Below are 9,876 nucleotides of genomic sequence, written 5' to 3' on the forward strand. Positions count from 1 at the left end.
CCCCTACTCCCCCATCTTAAGCCAGTACTAACCTACTTTCTGTCTCTATTAAGAATGTTTTTTTGGGGCGCCTGGGTGGCGCAGTCGGTTAAGCGTCCGACTTCAGCCAGGTCACGATCTCGCGGTCCGTGAGTTCGAGCCCCGCGTCGGGCTCTGGGCTGATGGCTCAGAGCCTGGAGCCTGTTTCCGATTCTGTGTCTCCCTCTCTCTCTGCCCCTCCCCCGTTCATGCTCTGTCTCTCTCTGTCCCAAAAATAAATAAACGTTGAAAAAAAAAAATTTAAAAAAAAAAAAAAAAAAAAAAAAAGAATGTTTTTTTACGTTTTTAAGTGTTTAAAAAAAATCAAAAGAAGAAGATTTTGTGGGGTGCCTGGGTAACTCAGTCAGTTCATGAACCGACTCTGACTCAGGGCACGATCTCATGGTTCGTGGGTCTGGGCTCTGTGCTGACAGCAGAGAGCCTGCTTCGGATCCTCTGTCTCTCTCTGCCCCTCTCCTGGTTGCACTCTCTCTCTCAAAAGTAAAATAAACATGAGAAAAAAGGAGGAAGGAGGACATTTTGTGACGTGGGAAAATTATATGAAATTCATATTTCAATGTCCATAAATAAAGTTTCATTGGCACACAGCCACACCTATTCATTTATATGTTGTTGAATGATTGCTCCCGAGACTCTGTGGTCTGTGAGCCAGAAGTATTGACTCTCTGGCCCTTTGCAGAAGTTGTCTGATCTCTAATCCGGGCTTGTGCCCTGGGTGGCGGTTAGGGACGTGGGAGGGGGAAGCTTTTCTTTCCCAGCCTAATGGGCCCATTAGAAGAGCATTTCTCACTGTAGAGGAATTGAACTGCCCTCCTGGGCCAGGGGCTCTTAGCCTTCCTGTGGGGAGCTTGGTTCCAGTGCTGACTCCTGGGCCTCATTCCCGGAGGGTCTGGTTTAGACAGTTCCAGGGTGGGGACCAGGAAGCTGCTTTTCAATCAGCACCTGACGGTTCTGAGGCAGGTGGACCCCAGAGATACTGGAAAGTCCTGTCCCCTGCCAGCGGGCTCAGACAGTCAGACGACAGCCCCTCTCAGGAAAACAAAGATGTTTTCTTCCTGTTCCAGAGGCAGTGACCTTGAGGTGTGAGAAACGCCACGGTGACGGTGCAGTGGAGTAGGAGCCCGGAGGGGGGCTACTGACTGGGGGGAGGAGTCCCTCCTCCCCCCGCCAAGCAGCGGTCCTGAAGGGATCCATCTGTTCTCCAGAACGAGCATGGAAGATGTGAGGGACCAGATACGGACAGTGTCTCCTACACCAGGCGGGCATAAGCCATGGAAGAAGATTCTGACCAAATGCTGAGCTTTTGGGGGCTGGCCTGGAAAGACCTCTGTCAGTTCTTGAGGGCCCCGGATGTGAGGGCGAGAGGTCATACCTGCTCAGGCCTCTGGCAAGATGGCTGCCTCCCCTGGGCTCCCAGGGGCGGGGGAACTAGCGCTTTTACCAGCCAGCCCCTTCAGGGGGAATTCTCTTCTTCCTCTGTATTATGAAAAACGTCAAAAGTACAGAAAACCAGAAAGACTAGTACAATACGTATCTCACCACTTGGACCCAACAACAGTCCACATTTTGCCACATTCACCTCATTTTCTCTCTTCTCTCTGGACAGATTTGTTAGATTTTTATTTTTATTTTACTTTAAAGTGTTTGTTTGTTTATGTTAATTTTTGAGAGAGAGAGAGAGACTGAGCATGAGTGGGGGAGGGGCAGAGAGAGAGAGAGAGAGAGAGAGAGAGAGGGAGACACAGAATCCGAAGCAGGCGCCAAGCTCTGAGCTGTCAGCACAGAGCACGACATGGGGCTCGAAGTCACGAGCTGTGAGATCATGACCTGAGCCCAAGTCAGACGTTGAACCGACCGAGCCACCCAGGCGCCCCTATTTTTATTTATTTTTGAGAGAGAGATAGAGAGTGAGAAGGGGAGGGGCAGAGAGAGAGGGGGAGACAGAATCCCAAGCAAGCTCAGCACGGTCAGTGCAGAGACTGATGTGGGGCTCGAACTCACAAGCTATGAGATCATGGCCTGAACTGAAATCAGGAGTCAGGTGCTTAATTGACTGAGTCACCCAGGCACCCTTAGAGAGATTTTTAAATGCACTAAAGTTAGTGGGGGCACCTGGCTGGCTCAGTCAGTGGAGCATGTGACTCTTGATCTAGGGGTGGTGAGTTCAAGCCCTACACTGGGCAGAGAGCTTACTTAAAAAAAAAAAAAAGATTGACATAAAATAACACAATGAGGTTGGTTCTTTTGATGTACAGCTCTAGCTCGATGAATTTTAACACGTGTATTGATTTGTGTAACCACAACACAACCCGGAGACACAGCAATTCTATCACCCCTCCAGACCTCCTGGTGTCACCCCAATATGGACACTCTATCTAGCAACCACTGATCTGGTGTCCAATTCCACAGTTTCTTTTTGAGAATGTTATAAAAATGGAGCCATATAGTATATAATCTTTTGAAATTGGCTCCTTTCACTGAGTACAATACCTTGAGTTTATCCAAGTGGTGGAGTCGATCAGTAGCTTTTTCTTTTTTATGGCTGAATAGTATTCCACTGTAGGGTCGTACCACAGTTTGCTTATCCATTCACCTCCCGAAGGATATTTGAGTTGTTTCCAGTTTTTGGTAATCATGAGTAGAGCTGCCATAAACATTGCGAAAGCTTGTCGCGTGAACACAGATTTCATTTCTCTAGGGTAGAAACCAGAGTGCGATCGCCAGATCATATGGTAAGGGTATGTTTAACTTTATAGGAAACTGTCAAGCCATTCCAACCGTTTCAAAGGATTACAAACGCCATGACAATTCAGTACAAAATGCTCAAGCGTACATTTCCAAAAATAAGTATTTCACCCCCCAAATCAATCACTAGTATAAACTAGTATAAACAAGTGTTGCTAATACCTGTTTTTTATGTATTTTATTTTATTTTTATCTTTTTATCTTATCTTTATTTTATTTTATCATTAAAATTTTTTTACGTTTCTTATTTTTTTTGAGAGAGAGAGAGAGAGAGAGAGAGAGAATTCCAAGCAGCATCTGCACTGTCAGGGCAGAGCCTGATATGGGGCTTGAGGCCATGAACCATGAGGTCATGACCTGAGCTGAAACCAAGAGTTGGATGCTTAACTGACTGAGACACCCAGGTGCCCCTAAAGATTTTATTTTTTATAATTTTTATTTATTATTTTATTTTTTTAAGAGAGAGAGAGAGCGTAAGTGAGCGAGGGGCAGAAAGAGAGAAAGAAAATCCCACAAGGGGCAGAGAGAGAGAGAGAGAGAGAGAGAAGTGGAGCTTACCCGGTGGAGCTCGTGGGTTTGTTTTTTTTTTTTTTCCTGAAGCAGGGCTCGAGCTCACCTGATGTAGGACTCGAACTCATGAACTGTGAGATCATGACCTGAGCCGAAGTCAGATGCTTAACAACTGAGCCATCCAGGTGCCCTAAAGAATTCATTTTTAAGTAATCCCTACACCCATCAGGTAGCTTGAACTCACCACCCTGAGATCAAGGATCACGTGTTTTACAGAACAAGCCAGCCAGGTACCCCTCTCCAATACCTGGTTTTGTTTTTGGTTTTTTGTTTTTAAACAGGCTTCACGCCCAGCATGGGGCTTGAGTTCATGACCGTGAGATCGAGACCTGAGCTGAGAGCGAGAATTGGATACCCAACTGACTGGGCCACCCAGGCGCCCCTCCGATACCTGTTTGCTTTTTAAATTTTTTTTTTTCAACGTTTATTTATTTTTGGGACAGAGAGAGACAGAGCATGAACGGGGGAGGGGCAGAGAGAGAGGGAGACACAGAATCGGAAACAGGCTCCAGGCTCTGAGCCATCAGCCCAGAGCCTGACGCGGGGCTCGAACTCATGGACCGCGAGATCGTGACCTGGCTGAAGTCGGACGCTCAACCGACTGCGCCACCCAGGCGCCCCACCTGTTTGCTTTTTAATCAACTTCTTGATAGTGTGGCAGGTGCAAGAGACTGAGCCCGCAGGCTGAAGGCTGGCTGTTGTAGGTAGACCAGCAAACCCATGGACGCACAGATGAGCGATTCCAGGGCCCCAACCTGCCATGGGCCCAGCAGGGACTAGAGAACGGGTCATGCCAGAAGCCACCTGGGAGGACGGAGCACTTGAAGTCTGCATGCATGCCGCCCTTTCCTCTGGGTAAGAAGCTGGCTCTGTGGCACAACCTTGGGCACATGGGGGAAGAAAACAGAAACACTGAGGTTAAAGTTCTCAGGATGAGGTCAGAAAATAGACATTGAGTTGAGTTGCAGACAGTCAAGCTTCCCTTCTCCGTCTGAAGTTTGTGGTCCGAGAGTTATGCCCTCCTGCAAAGGAAGATGGCGGAACTGGGACTGGAAGCCAGGTGTTTGGACTCTAAAACCACAGCTGTTCTCCTGCACCTGCTGTCCCTTGTGTTATAGCTATCTGTCCCATGTCTCCTTCCTCAGTAGTTGGGAATGTTCAGCTTCAGAGGCTAAAGTCTGGCTCATAGCAGGTGTTTTATAGAAGCGTATTGATTCGGTCCGAAAGGAACCGGGGGCGGCAGGGTAGGGGGTATCTTGATGACTTGTGGTCTTCAGGCAGGCTGATGGTTACTGGTCAGCTGATGTTCAACAGGGAGGTTACAACAGCCGAATTGAGAGCCAGGGAGCGAAGGGTGGGTTGGTCTCTGCCTGGCCACTGTGCTGCGTGTGGCCCTGGTCATATTTGGGCCTCCATTTCTCAGAGGTGATGTCTAAGGGCTTTTGCCTCCAACATCCTGAATTGGTGGATGGGCCACGAGGGTGCACTGTGGGGAATGTGGAGGTGGGGGTGAGGGGCTTGGGGACAGACCCCTCACTTGACTTTGCAATCCTGGATTGCAGTCCTCTTCCCAAGAGGAAGAGGAAGGGGGCGCCTGGGTGGCTCAGTCAGTTAGGTGTCCAACTCTTGATTTCGGCTCAGGTCATGATCTCGTGGTTTGTGAGTTTGAGCCCCGTGTCGGGCGCTGTGCTGGTAGCCCGGAGCCTGCTTGGGATTCTGTCTCCTTCTCTCTGCCTCTCTCTCTCTCTCAAAAAGAAATAAACATTTTTTTTTTTTTTTAAAAGGAGGAAGAGGAGGAAGTGGATGAGGGGAAGGGCAATGAGTAAGGACTGTGTGTGGATCATCCTTTCAGACTCACGGAGCTAGAGGGAGGGGACCTGGTTTTATAGAGAAGAGAGAACCAGAAAGGTGAAGTTACTGGGTCCAAGATGACAGAGCTCAAGTTGGCTAGTCAACTTTAAAGAAGATCTCGTGACTCCCAGGTTGGAGACCAATTGGCAACCCTTCACAGTTCCACTGGGCTCTGACTCTATTCCTGGAATATGGTGGCAGTGAAGATTAGCCTCCAAATGGCAATGGAACTGTCCACTGATGACCATACATCTACCCTAAGAAACCACCCACCAGCCTCGGCTAAGAGAAGGCGAGTAGAGGGAAGGACTTGGCATTTGTCTGCGCATTTTTGTGCCTCCAGACTGCTTTCTATTAACAGCGGCCTCCTTTCTTTCAGACCCCACATCTTTGGGTCCTGCCCCGGAAAATCAGTGGGGTGATAGAGCACGAGTGGGGTGCTTTCAAAATCCTGGGCTCTTAAACGTACCCCGGCACTTTGTCTCATGAAGGGGAAGAGCTTCTAGGGCCCAGTCATTCTAGGGCGAGGGTCACTGTGTGGCGGGGTGGCCTAGTCCCAAGCCGCAGCCTAACAGACCTGGCTTTGATGCCAGCTCTGCCCCATGGGCTGCGTTCCCACGCCTGGTCACGCTGTGCCTTGGTGCACTGATCTGCAAAATGGGTACAATAGGTATGTCTCTTTTGTGGTGCTCTTGTGAGGATTACATGAAATGACCTGGCCCAGAGGGAGCATTTGAATGGTGACATTCTTTTTTTTCTTTCAGTTTTATTGAGATATAATGGACACCAGCACTGCGTAACTTGAAGGTATACAGCATAATGACTTGACTTAACATAAACTGTGAGACGATCACCATGAGAAGTTTAGTTAATGGCCATCATCTCATATCGATAAAAAAGAAAAAAGAAAAAATATGGTTTTCCTTGTGATGACAACTTTTAGGATCTACTCTCTTACCAACTTTCTCTTTTAAAAATTTTTTTTAACGTTTTATTTTATTTTATTTTTTTTTAATTTTTTTTTTCAACGTTTATTTATTTTTGGGACAGAGAGAGACAGAGCATGAATGGGGGAGGGGCAGAGAGAGAGGGAGACACAGAATCGGAAACAGGCTCCAGGCTCTGAGCCATCAGCCCAGAGCCCGACGCGGGGCTCGAACTCACGGACCGCGAGATCGTGACCTGGTTGAAGTCGGACGCTTAACCGACTGCGCCACCCAGGCGCCCCATTAACGTTTTATTTATCTTTGAGACAGAGAGAGACAGAGCATGAACGGGGGAGGGGCAGAGAGAGAGGGAGACACAGAATCGGAAGCAGGCTCCAGGCTCTGAGCCGTCAGCCCAGAGCCCGACACGGGGCTCGAACTCACGGACCATGAGATCGTGACCAGAGCTGAAGTCGGACGCTTAACCGACTGAGACACCCAGGCGCCCCTCTCTTAGCAACTTTCAAATATACCATACAGCAATGTTAACTACAGTTAACCACGTGTGTTTTAACATTCTTCCTATTAGTTTTATTACTATTTTTATTTTTTACTTTAAAAATTTTAGGGGCGCCTGGGTGGCGCAGTCGGTTAAGCGTCCGACTTCAGCCAGGTCACGATCTCGCGCTCCGTGAGTTCGAGCCCCGCGTCGGGCTCTGGGCTGATGGCTCAGAGCCTGGAGCCTGTTTCCGATTCTGTGTCTCCCTCTCTCTCTGCCCCTCCCCCGTTCATGCTCTGTCTCTCTCTGTCCCAAAAATAAAATAAAAAACGTTGAAAAAAAAAATTTAAAAATTTTATTTATTTATTTTGAGAGAGAGAGAGAGAGAGAGGGAGAGAGAGAGAAAAAGGTGAGTGGGGGAGGGGCAGAGAGAGAGAATCCCAAGCAGGCTCCACACGGTCAGCTCGGGAGTCCAATGTGAGCCTCAAACCCATGAACGGTGAGATCATGACCTGAGCCGAAGTCAGACATTTAACTGCCCAAGCCACCCAGGCGCCCCAGGTTTATTACTATTTTTAGACACAGCTCTGAAGCAGGGTTCATGGGGGATGCCTCTGAGGGTGGTCTACACTAGCTCTGACCAGCAGAAGTAGAGCCACATGTAATTCTAAATTGTTTAGTTGTCACATTTAAAAAAGGCAAACCTAGGGGCCCCTGGGTGGCTCAGTCAGTTAAGCATCCAACTCTTGATCTCAGCTTGGGTCTTTATCTCAGGGTCTTGAGCTCAAGCTCCATGTTGGGGTCCACGCTGGGCATGAAGTCTAATTAAAAAAAAAGGAAGGGGCACCTGGGTGGCTCAGTCAGTTGGGCATCTGACTTTGGCTCGAGTCATGATCTCGCGGTTCATGGGTTCCAGCCCTGTGTCGGGCTGTGTGCTGACAGCTCAGAGCCTGCAGCCTGCTTCTGATTCTGTGTCTCCCTCTCTCTCTGCCCCTCCCCTGCTCGCGCTCTGTCTCTCTGTCCCTCAAGAATAAATAAAAACATTAAAAAAAAAAAAAAGGAAAAACTAAACTCATGAAATTAACTTTAATAGTATATTTTATTGAACCAATATATCTAAAATATTATCATTTCAATGTGTAAACAATAACACAGATTATTAGTGAGATGTTAGGCAATTATTTTCATACTCAGTCTTTGAATTGGTGTGTATTTCACACATCTTTAAGAAAATTTCTTTTTTAATGTTTATTTATTTTTGAGAGAGAGACAGAGCATGAGCAGGGGAGGGTCAGAGCGAGAGAGGGAGACCCAGAATCCGAAGCAGGCTCCAGGCTCCGAGCTGTCAGCACAGAGCTGATGCGGGCTTCGAACCCACGAACCGCGAGATCATGACCTGAGCCGAAATAAGGAGTCGGACACTTAACCAAGTGACCACCCAGGTGCCCCTCACCCAGTGCATCTTGATGCAGACCTAGCCACAGCTCAAGTGCCCAGTTTTCACCAAGTGGCCAACGGGACTGCCCGGCACAACGCGGTCCATACACATCTCCCAGTTCCCTGTCCCCTGATTGCCCAGAGCAGGCCACCTGCCACGACACAGCCTTCATTGACCTCTTTCCCTTCCCTGCCCCAGTCCCCACTTCCTTGCTGGCATTTCCTGGCCTCACCTCCCAAATAAACCATTTGCCCTCAAAGCCTTGTTCCAGAGTCTGCTTCTAGAAGAATGTGGCCCCAAACAGGGGCTCCTTTCATCCTCCTACCATTTCAGTGAAGCTGGGAAGAAAAAGGGGCTTTTCTTCCCATTCTGTAGAAGGAATGCTGGGGTCCAGAGAGGACCCGAGGGTTGCCACCAGTCCCCCAGCAGACCTGTGGCAGAACCAGGTGCAGAAGGTAAGTGTTCTCTGTCCCTGCTTCTACCCACCCTGGACACCCTCTCTATATTTTTAAGTTTGTTTATTTATTTGGGGGGTGGGGTGGGCAGAGAGAGGGAAAGAGAGAATCCGAAGCAGGCTCCAAGGCTGTCAGCGCAGAGCCTGACATAGGGCTTGATCTCACAAATCTGTGAGATCGTGACCTGAGCCACAATCAAGAGTTGGACGCTCAACCCACTGAGACACCCAGGCGCCCCTGGACAAAATATTTTTTAAACCAGGAGAACAGCGTTCCACAGTTGGGGGGTGGGGGGAATGGGTTTGTTTCCTGCCCTGTGTGCGCCCCACCTTGATACCTTGCAGTGTAGACAGTTCTGCCTGGCTGAGATCTTGTGGAGGCTGTGGACACAGCCTGAGACACTGTGAGGGCCAGTGGCGGCTGGAGTGGACATGGGCTCCCTCGAAGGGCCTGATGGGAAGAATGCCCATGGGTTTCCCAGCCTCATATATCCAGCAAGGGCAGCAGACAAGATCTCCTGGAAAGGGCTGGGGGGTGGTGGGGGTGGGGGGGAGGAAGGAAAAAAAAATCTCCCATCTGTTGAGTATTAACCTCTGAACCATTTAACCAAACATTGGCTTCTTTTGTCATTTGATAAGGTGTATCCAGCAAAGGGAGATGAGAAAATTGGGAGGTTATTCTTTTAAATGACATCAGCAGGGAGTTTGTTCCTGCTGCAGAGCTCGGAGGGTCCCGTCTGAGCCATCACATCACCACCAGCACACTCAAGGACAGATTTGAGTGCTTTCCTCTGCCTGGGCGTTCAGGCATTCACAGGGATATAAAAAAAAAAAAAAAAAAAAAGCAAGAGGGATTTGAAAATAAAGCCCATGCACGGCAGGCTGTCTGCCCTGGGCCAGCACTGCAGGGAGGGTGATTATGGAGGAAGGAATGGTTTGTGTCACCGTCACATGGAAATGTCCGACGGCTTTTCTGCAGAGACAACACCTCTCAGTCTTCCAGAGACTCTGTGTGCAGACTTCCGGAGCTGTCGGGGACCTCCAAGGCCATCTTGCCCATCCGGGCCCCCTTGAGTCGAGTTTCTTGGTGGGATGGGCCGACAAGCAGTCTAGACAGATAGGGACTTCTAGGGCTGGCCAGCTGGCTTCTGTTGGCAGATCTGACCTGTCGAGAGGACATCAGGCCCTGGACAGGAGTGGGGAGCCCAGGCTTTGGCTGCTGTCTCTGGTCCGGCTCTCCCTCTTGGCCCTCTCCTGACCCCCAACTGATGGGAGTAAGTTACCTCCCAGGCCCCACCCTGGCATCCTGGGAGGTGAACTGAGTCCTGGAGGGAGTCACGAACTTGTCATAAGT

This window comes from Puma concolor, chromosome E1 (assembly GCF_028749965.1).
Source record: "Puma concolor isolate L17-30 chromosome E1, mPumCon1.1.hap2, whole genome shotgun sequence".
NCBI lineage: Eukaryota > Metazoa > Chordata > Mammalia > Carnivora > Felidae > Puma > Puma concolor.